Here is a 10,759-nt window from a genome sequence, read left to right on the forward strand (position 1 = left end):
CTTACTCCGTTGTTTAGGCTAAATACAAACTCCTGGGCTCAAGTGAGTCTCCAATCTCAGCCACCCAAATAGCTGAAACGACAGAGGATAAAACATAAATCCCTTAGTTGTTTGCCAGGAATCTCTAGGCCAAGCTCTACTCTTGCCATAGCTCCCTTATACTCTATGCTCCAGTCATCTTGATCCTTAGGAGCCTTCATATTCTTACTAGAATACTGTCCCCTTTATTACTGTCTCCCTTCCACCTGGTTATATCTGACATCATCTTTTTCATGTTTTGGCATAATGGCACTACCTCAAAGAGGTGAATTGGCTAGCCTAAGGTAACCACAATAGACTCAAGCTTGCTGTGGAGGTCAGTGATCTTGCCTTCTGGTCAAAAATGTTTCATTACCAACTTGGGCAACATGGCAAGACAGCATCTCTACCAAAAATCTCTTTAAAACTTAGTCAGGTGTGGTGGCATGTGCTTGTTATCCCAGCTACTCAGGAGGCTGAGGCAGGAGGATCACTTGAGCCCAGGAGTTCAAGGTTGCAGTGAGCTATGATCATGCCACTGTGCTTCAGCCCAGGCAACAGAGCAAGACCCTGTCTCTAAAGTAAATAAATAAAATTTAAAAGTATGTTTTAACAGTTCTTTTTCTTATTAAATTACATTATGAATGGAATTCCAAATAAATGGTTGGGGTTCAGGGGGAGCAGTATTTTTTTTGAAATAGAGTCTTGCTCTGTCACCCAGGCCAGAATGCAGTGGTGTGATCTCAGCTCATTGCAAGCTCTGCCTCCCAGATTCATGCCATTCTCCTACCTCAGCCTGCCAAGTAGCTGGGACTACAAGCATCCGCCACCATGCCCAGCTAATTTTTTGTATTTTTAGTAGAGATGGGATTTCACCATGTTAGCCAGGATGCTCTCGATCTCCTGACCTTGTGATCTGCCCACCTTGGCCTCCCAAAGTTCGGGGAACAGTATTTTAATCACCCTAACAAACTATTTTCATTTAAGTCTCGACTTCTTATCTGTTTGCACATATAAATTTTACAAAATTATAATCATAGTGCTGATCAACTTTTGTTTTCAAACTCCAGTACACACCAGAGGATGAATTTATATTCTGCTTTATTTTTTGTACACATATTGTTAAGCATTTTCCATGTTGTTACATAGATTAGGTATCTATTCATGGTTTTTTTATTTTTAATTTTTTTCTGGAGAATGGGGGTATCACCATATTGCCCAGGCAAGTCTCGAACTCCTAGGCTCAAGCTATCCTCCCACTTTTGCCTCCCTAAGTGCTGGTGTTACAGGCGTGAGCCACTGCATCCGTTCTATTTATTTTTATCATTCATATCTCATGTATTCATCTATATTTACTTTGAACTTATAATGAATGAAGTACTGGGCAAGATACTGTCATGCCAAAACAGAAATCTTTGTATCTTTGCTCTAGGGGAGTTTATATCTAGTCTTCATTAATCAGTTAATTTGCCTTGCATCTTTTTTTCTTTTTCTTTTTTTTTTTTTGGAGTGCAGTGGCACACTCTCCACTCACTGCAACCTCCACCTCCCAAGTTCAAGCGATTCTTCTGCCTCAGCCTCTAGAGTAGCTGGGAGTACAAGGCACCTGCCACCACACCCACTAATTTTTGTGTTTTTAGTAGAGGTGGGGTTTCTCCATGTTGGCCAGGCTGGTCTTGAACTCTTGACCTCAAGTGATCTGCCCACCTCAGCCTCCCAAAGTGCTGGGATTACAGGCATGAGCCACCATGCCTGGTGCCTTCCATCTTTTATTAATATTACTCTTCAATATGATAGTCTATATTAATACAATAATATAGTCTCCTTTGCTCTGTAAATTACACCATGTAGCCTCTTTTTTTCAAAATAGTCCTACCTATAAATTGCATTTACTCTTTTATAGTTTCTTCTCATTTAAACTTTCCCTAAAAAATCTCATGTTTTCCTGATCTTGCAGGATACAGTAAAGTTTCTCTTCAAAGGTTTAGCCTGCTAACTTCCTGGTTCTTTGTTCCCAAACTTAACTTTCTTGTTCTACATGCCTCCGCGCCCCTAGTTACTGTAAACAGCCTACACCCTTCCCGTCAGCTCTAATCAATAACTCACATCTGTTTCCTTGGTTACCTGCACCCATTCTTTGCCTGATACTGCATGTCTCACATGCTTCACCACTGTACCTCATGTCCCCCTTCCCTTCCATATTTACAAAGATATTTGAAAGTAGCCAATTGGGTCAGCTCAGATTGTGTGGTCTGACCCCAGCCCATTGCAGAGTGACACAAAGGTAAGGACTATGTGCCAGAGATAAAAACACCTTGCTCTCCTTTGTTCTGTGTGCTCTTGCAATCTTGATTGATGCAAGTGGCACCCTTCTGCAGAAGTAAGTTGCCTTGCTGAGAAAACTTTTGCCTGAATGCTGGTTCCACTTTGTGGCACTGAGCATTTATTTCTAGAGCATTTTTATATCCAACCATCTTAAATGCTGAACATTCACTAGAGACTCCCAAAACTTAATCTTCTCTAAAATAATTGCAAGTTTTGAAGACACCTCAAATGTAATTTTTTCCAAAAAGAACTTATCTCCCTCCACAAATAAAGGGATCTTCTTCTATATTCTATGTTAACTAATGGCATCATTATGTACCCAATTGTTCATAATGTTTTGTTTAAGTAAAAACTTAAATTTACCCATGAATCTCTCCTCATTTCTTATCACATCTCTACCTAGTAGGCCTCATTACTTCAACATTTTAAATATCTCAATTTTATCTCTTTATCTACATTCTCATTGTATTCCTTCAGTTTCTACTCATCTCTTCTGTATGCTTGCAGTAGCCCTTTAACTGTTTTTTGCCTTCTCCATTGTGATTTTTCAGTCTTTATCCTAACTGGTTTTTGCCTTCTCCATTGTGATTTTTCAGTCTTTATCCCTCTCTACTGATAAGAATTCTTTTTTTAAAAGTCAACCTTAGGCCAGGTGTGGTGATTCATACATGTAACCATAGCACTTTGGAAGGCCAAGGTGGGTGGATCATTTGAGGCCAGGAGTTCGAGACCAGCCTGGGCAACACGGTGAAAACCAGTCTCTACAAAAGTACAAAAGTTAGAAAATCTCAGCCGGTCACGGTGGCTCCTGCCTGTAATTCTAGTGCTGTGGGAGGCTGAGGCCGGCGGATCACTTGAGGTCCGGAGTTCAAAACCAGCCTGGCCAACATAGTGAAACCCCATCTCTACTAAAAATACAAAAAAAATTAGCTGGGCATACTGGTGGGCACCTGTAATCCCAGCTATTCGGGAGGCTGAGATAGGAGAATTGCTTGAACCCAGGAGGCCGAGGTTGCAGTGAGCCGAGGTTGTGCCACTGGACCCCAGCCTGGCATTCCCGAGCAAGGCTCCATCTAAAAAAAAAAAAAAAAAAAAAAAAAAAATATATATATATATATATATATATATAGAGAGAGAGAGAGAGAGAGAGAGTGTCTTATAACCTTGTCTCAAAATAAATAAATTAATTTTTAAAAACCCCAACCTGGGCGCTGCTTACGGAAGTGGCAGTTATCTCCTCCTCAGAATCGTGTTTGCCCTCAGATCCCTTGTGAAGCCCAAGATTGTCGAAAAGAGAACGAAGTTCATCTGGCACCAGTCTGACCGATACATCAAAATGAAGCCTAACTGGTGGAAACCCAGAGGTACTGACAACGGGGTTCATAGAAGGTTCAAGGGCCAGATCTTGATGCCCAACATTGGTTATGGGAGCAACAAAAACTACAAAGCACATGCTGCCCAGTGGCTTCTGGAAGTTCCTGTTCCACGACATCAAGGAGCTGAAAGTGCTGCTGATATGCAACAAATCTTACTGTGCTGAGATCGCTCACAGTGTTTCCTCCAAGAACCACAAAGCCATGGTGGAAAGAGCTGCCCAGCTGGCCATCACAGTCACCAACCCCAATGCCAGGCTGCGCAGCAAAGAAAATGAGTAGACAGCTCATATGCACGTTTTGTATTTAAATAAAAATGTAAAAACTGCAAAAACAAACAAACAAAAAACAAAAAACCTTAGTCAAATGGTCTTCTTACTTCTAAACACACGATTTCTTGTTTGTTATCTGACACTATCAATTCATCATATTATCACCATTTTAAACATGTATTGAACACGTAATATATGCCAGATATTCTTCTAAGTACTTTATATTATTTAATCTTTGCATCGGCCCTTTTGAAACAGCATTTTTCATTCCAGTTTTACAAATGCAAAAACCAGGACATAGAGAGGTTAAATAATTTGCCCAAGGCCGGGCACGGTGGCTCAAGCCTGTAATCCCAGCACTTTGGGAGGCCGAGACGGGCGGATCACGAGGTTGGGAGATCGAGACCATCCTGGCTAACACGGTGAAACCCCGTCTCTACTAAAAAATACAAAAAACTAGCCGGGCGAGGTGGCGGGCGCCTGTAGTCCCAGCTACTCGGGAGGCTGAGGCAGGAGAATGGCGGGAACCCGGGAGGCGGAGCTTGCAGTGAGCTGAGATCCGGCCACTGCACTCCAGCCTGGGCGACAGAGCGAGACTCCGTCTCAAAAAAAAAAAAAAAAATAATAATAATAATAATAATTTGCCCAAGATCAGTAATTTGGCAGAGCCAGGTAGTTTGACTCTAGAGTCTTTGTTCTTAACATTACCTCACAGCTACCTTTCACAAATATATTAATTCCAGACCTCTTAGTGTGGCTTATAGTATTATTCCCAATTCAATCTGAAATCTATCTCCCCATTCATTAATTACTTATTAAGTACCAAGTATAGTTGATATGTATATTTTTAAAACTTCCTTCAAAGAGCATGTGAGTTGGTGAAAAATAATGAGTACAAAATGTTGCAAACAGTTATGTGGTATAATACAATGCAGTATAAATATTTTCAAATTCTATATGAACAGAAGGAAAAACTTAAACTGGGCTGAATTTTGCTTTTTCACACTGTTGTCATTTTTCATGTTGTTCATAGTTTCGAAATGTCCCCTTCCTTGACTATCAGCCAAACTACAGTATCTTCAAGATGCCACTAAATTGTCTTCTGCTCTGTGGAGGCACCACTGACACAGTGCAAAATTGGCATTCCTTCTTTGCACACCCATCTTACATGGTGCAGAGTTGTAATACTGCATAGTCTATCGAATTGTTATCGCTTGTTTATGTGGGTGTCCTCCACCTTCACTCCCAGAATTTAAACAGAGGTCAGTCTTATTTTTCTTTGTATTCCCTTCTACTACCTAGCGTTGAGCATAGACAATCTTCAATTATTGCTTAAAACACACAAAAAATAAAAATGATGGTAGTCAACACTTATGATCAGTTTATTATGTGCCTGGCTCTAAGTGCTTCACATAAGTCAGATGAATGAATGGATAGATGAATGAATGAATGAATGAATGAATGAATGAATGAATGAAACAGTCTAGAGAGAGTTGGTTGGTTAAAGCTGTGTTTCACAGATTTTCAGTCATCAGTAGGTTCTACACTCTGTACATTGTGGTAGGCAGAATTCTAAGGTAGCTCTCCTGATTCTGCTTCCTGGTATGCATGTTTTTGTGTGGGTAGAACCTGGAACTTGCTAGTAACCAACAGAATGTGGCAAAGGTGAAGGGGTTTTACATATGTAATTAAGATCCCTAACAAAACATACTACTACCAGTGTTTCCTGTTTGATTTTTGTTTTTTTCACATCAATCACTGAAAACCCTATGCGTGCAAGCTTATGACATCATGGAATAGAATGTAGGATAGTCTAATGTATGAGCTGTCAAATACCTTGACAGTAGTTTGCACAATGCCTAACAGATGTCAAGTGTCACAATGTTTATTTTAAAAACGTAAAATGGCTGGGCCCTGTGGCTCACACTTGTAATCCCAGCATTCTGGGAGGCCGAGGTGGGCAGATTACTTGATATCAGGAGTTCGAGACTAGCCTGACCAATATAGTGAAACCCTGTCTCTACTAAAAATGCAAAAATTAGTCGGGCGTGGTGTTGCGCTCCTGTAATCCCAGCTACTCAGGAGGCTGAGGCAGGAGAATCGCTTGAACCCGGGAGGTGGAGGTTGTAGTAAGCCAAGATCGTGCCACTGCAGTCCAGCCTGGGTGACAGACTGAGACTCTGTCTCAAAAAAAAAGGATCCCATAGCACTCATGTAAATTCACTGCCATGTCCTGGTGCCTGTGGCACAAAATTTGGGAACTGTGGTCCTATTCCATTCCTCTTAATGGTGCATATTGTTCAATTGTATGGATAAGATTGTTTTAATTACTACTGCTCCATTACGTGTTAGTTTAGGCTGAGGCTGTATCTGTTTTTTATTTCCTTTCTTCTTTTTTTTTTTTTTTTGAGACAGAGTTTCACTAGTCACCCAGACTGCAGTGCAATGGTGCAATTTGGGCTCACTGCAACTTCTGCCTCCTGGGCTCAAGCGATTCTCCTGCCTCAGCCTCCCGAGTAACTGGGATTACAGGTACCCACCACCACGCCTGGCTAATTTTTGTATTTTTAGCAAAGACAGGACCATTTTGTATTTTTAGCAGACCATGTTGGCCAGGCTGGTCTCTAACTCGTGACTTCAGGTGATCTCTGCACCCCACCCCAGCTTCCCAAAGGGCTGGGATTACAGTTGTGAGCCACCATGCCCATCAGACATTTAAATTTTTAAAGATGACTTACAAACTAAAAAAAAAAATCGGCATTTTTCAGTTTTACCATAGAATTATTTTCTGTTTGGATATGAATTGCCTTTGCTAATTTTGATGACGCATTTTGAAAGATAAGTACAGATGATACGTATTTTGTAGTACTTGTTTAATATATTTGGGATAAGAAGTAAAACTACTTAGAAACACAGGTGAAATTTAATAGTGTTTTGTTCAATTTCCAATATAAAGGAAATTTCAAAGCCAAAACGATGGGCAATAAATAACTTTCAAAAATTTTACTGTTCAGTACTTCTAAGAGTTAATAAGACATGGGAGGGAATTGGTTTTATAAAACATATTTTTAAACAGGCCATATCATTTCATAATTATATGAAATGTGCATCAAAGAAAATTATTCTAAAACTCTATAAAGCATGGCAGTACCACCGTTCTGCTCGATTATGATAAGAAGAATTGGCTGGAGCCCATATAATCTGCATGTGAATTTGATTAAAATTGTTTTGCTTTAAATATATACATGGATATGTTGAGAGGAAGATACTTCTATTTAAACAACATTAAATCAAGTAGGTGCAGTTGGGTGAAAATGGGAAAGAAGACATCTCATCCAATGGAATACAAAGAGAATGCTGTTTTGTTTTTTTGGGATTTAATGAGTCATCTGACCTTGATTAAGTGTTTTGTTTGTTTTTCTCTTGTGAGTTTTTCATTCTGTTTTCTGTGAATAAACTAATGACTAAAAAGAGTTGTAGTAATGATAATGACACACTGCTCTAAAGAAACCATGGGAGCAGGGGAAGTGGGAGGTGTATTGGATCCAGTCCACTGTATCAAGTGACGCTCTTACCTACAGAAAAGTTTTTTCCCTTATCCCAAACATTATTAACTATATTGGTTAACCTAAGAAATGTAATCAAATACACATTTGTATGCAGACTAAGTAAAGACTTTTAATTATCTTTTTTTTAGATTTTTAAAAATTTCAATTATGATCTACATTCAAGAAAAATTATTACTATTATTATTATTATTATTTTGAGATGCAGTCTTGCTCTGTCACCCAGGCTGGAGTGCAGTGGCATGATCTTGGCTCACTGCAGCCTCCCAAAGTGCTGGGATTACAGGCATGAGCCATGGCCCCTGCCGAAAAATTCTTATAAAAGCAGTTTTTTATTCATTCATCAACTAAACATGTTTGGAATACATAAACATGTTAAGTGTTGACTAGGTGCTAAGTATACAAAAAGCAAGAAAGGACATGGTCAATTTGTTTTCAATCTCATATTCTCTCTCTCTTTTTTTTTCTTTTGAAACAGAGCCTTGCTCTGTCGCCCAGGCTGGAGTGCAATGGCTCAATCTCAGCTCACTGCAACCTCTGCCTCCTGAGTTCAAGCGATTCTCCTGCCTCAGCCTCACAAGTAGCTGGGATTACAGGCGACTGCCACCATGCCCAGCTAATGTTTTTTGTAATTGTAGTAGAGACGGGGTTTTACCATGTTGGTCAGGCTGCTCTGGAACTCCTGACCTCAAGTGATCCACCCGACTCGACCTCCCCAGGTGCTCAGATTACAGGAATGAGGCACCGTGCCTGGCCTGAATCTCATATTCTTTTGATGGGTACAGGTTAGAGTAAAATTTTTAGAACTATGTGGATTCATTGTCCCCTTCCTAGGGAGTAAAGAGCAGAATAAACGATGAGGAAGATGAAATAATACTTGAGTGTTTCATTTTCCTTTGAATTCTCCAGTTCACTAATTAAATAGTGTGTAAGCTTTCTATTAAGACAGTAACCATAATACTCTTATTTATAGGTCATACTGTTTGTTTAAATGAGGATTGACTTAGCACATCTCATGAGAAAGTCCAAATTAATATGTGACCACCTCAGATATGGTTTGAGAACTTAAAAAAATTGTTAATGCATCCAAGTATTCTTGATTTTTTTTAATAATTTTGTTTTCTGGTGTCACTTATACATGTATTTTATTTCTTTTTCTGATCTTGCATTGTGAAATCTTTTTTTGCCATGGCTAGAAAATAGAAAGTTTCCCTTCTATATTAAGAGTTATAGTTTTAGGGAAAAGAATGTTACTGGTAAGATGACGTTTTTGGAGAATAATACGTAATTTACACTGACGCAAGTGATAACTCTGAATTTCATCTTTTTGATGATCTCTCAAAGACACCAGTTTTATTTTTTCTTTGTTCTTTTTGGCATTGGATTTTTAACCTATAATTTTATAACCAGCCAATCTATCAGTAAAGTATGAAGGTAAAGCAGGTATTTTCAGACTACAGTATCTTGAAATGTATACTTCTGTTAAAGAATAACTCAGAAAAGGTAAAATCATGACTCTCATACATACAGACATAAAATTAACATGTGCTAAATATCTTACTTAACTCATTGTTAATGAGGGAACCAGTAAGATTTTACAGCCAGTTTAAAGGAGAATTCAAAGAAGCACAAATTTATATGGAATAAAGGAATTTTGAAAAAAATTTCTGAATAGATATTAAGCTGTTTTTATTTTTTATTTTTTGTAGAGGTGGGTAGAGGGATGTGAATTGTTTATTGTATGTCTATAAATAAGAATTATTTTGCATTGCTATCGGTTATCCACAATTTACAGAGTTGTAAAACAGCTCAAAGGTAGCGAAAGGCACTGAGCTTCTATAATCAGAATCAGGTAACTTGGAAAGGTATGCTCTAAACAATGCATAATTTTTCACTGAAGAACAAAATGCTCCAAGTACGCTCCCAAGTAACTTTTATTAGGACACGGCTAGAGAAATTCTTCATCAAAATGAAGGAGTAAATTTTTAAAAACAGAAGACAAAGAAAAAGAAGAAGAGACAGGAGATCACCCAAACAGGGTATAGGGTATACAACACCCGGGAGTGGTGAGGCTCGGGACTACAGCAGAGCAACAGACCAGAGCCCAGCCAGCCCAGGGTCCAGAAGGAAGGAGACCTCCTAAGAGGGTTCTAGGAAAATAGAAATGGAATTGATGTGCTTGAGCATATGGAAAATATAATTAAAAGGTCTTCAGTAGAGATGTCAAATCTTTTAGAGCACACTAATGATAAATAGTAAAAAAATAAGGTTAATTTAGGCCAGGCACGGTGGCTCACGCCTATAATCCCAGCACTTTGGGAGGCCGAGGCTGCCGGATCACCTGAGGTCGGGAGTTCGAGACCAGCCTGACCAACATGGGGAAACCCCGTCTCTACTAAAAATACAAAATTAACCGGGAGTAGTGGCACATGCCTGTAATCCCAGCTACCCGGGAGGCTGAGGCAGGAGACTTGCTTGAACCCAGGAGGCGGAGGTTGCCGTGAAACAAGATTGCGTCATTGCACTCTGGCCTGGGCAACAAGAGCGAAACTCTGCGTCAAAACAAAACAAAACAAAAAAAACAACAAAAAAAGTTGAAGTTAAAAATAAAGCCAGCATTAATTTTAGGAATTCTGGCTGCACAAGAATGGATATGTAATGCTACAGATGGCTCAGGTGTGAACAATACGTGCATAGTCATGTGAAACGGCTACGTTGTCTGGGATATATACCTTGGGGTTTGATGTCTCACATGGAGAAAGAATTCAGGACATGGACACATGTGGGTGGGTTAAGGAGTGGAAAGTTTAATAGACAGAAGAAAGGAGAGAGGAGAGCAGCTCTTTGAGATAGAGAGACAGGAGAGAGGAGAAAGGAGAGAGGCAAGAGAAACAGATCTGGGAAAAAAAGACTTGGTGGAACGCAGCAGATTTTATAGTTCGGTTTGAGGAGGCAGTGTCTGATGTACTTGGGGCTATGACGCTTACATAGCTCAAGGGGAAGGCTGGTCCCCCGCCCTAATCTTATTATGCAAATGAGCTTTTCAGTTCATGGGGGCCATCTTGTCTGCTCTTTACTGTACACGTGGCTGACAAAGACAAGGGAAGACGGAGCCACCGTCTTGAACATGTCTGGTCCCTAGTTCCTGCTGGCATTCACTTGTGCAAGCTCCCAGCTTGCTTGTGTATGTCTGCAGCTAGACTTT

General features: G+C 39.8%; 1 pseudogene; it reads left to right on the forward strand.

The window, feature by feature from the left end:
• The first annotated feature begins 285 nt into the window (after positions 1–285).
• Positions 286–3,998, forward strand: LOC112619366 (annotated as a pseudogene).
• The last annotated feature ends 6,761 nt before the right edge of the window (positions 3,999–10,759 follow it).

This window comes from Theropithecus gelada, chromosome 2 (assembly GCF_003255815.1).
Source record: "Theropithecus gelada isolate Dixy chromosome 2, Tgel_1.0, whole genome shotgun sequence".
NCBI classification, from domain to species: Eukaryota; Metazoa; Chordata; class Mammalia; order Primates; family Cercopithecidae; genus Theropithecus; species Theropithecus gelada.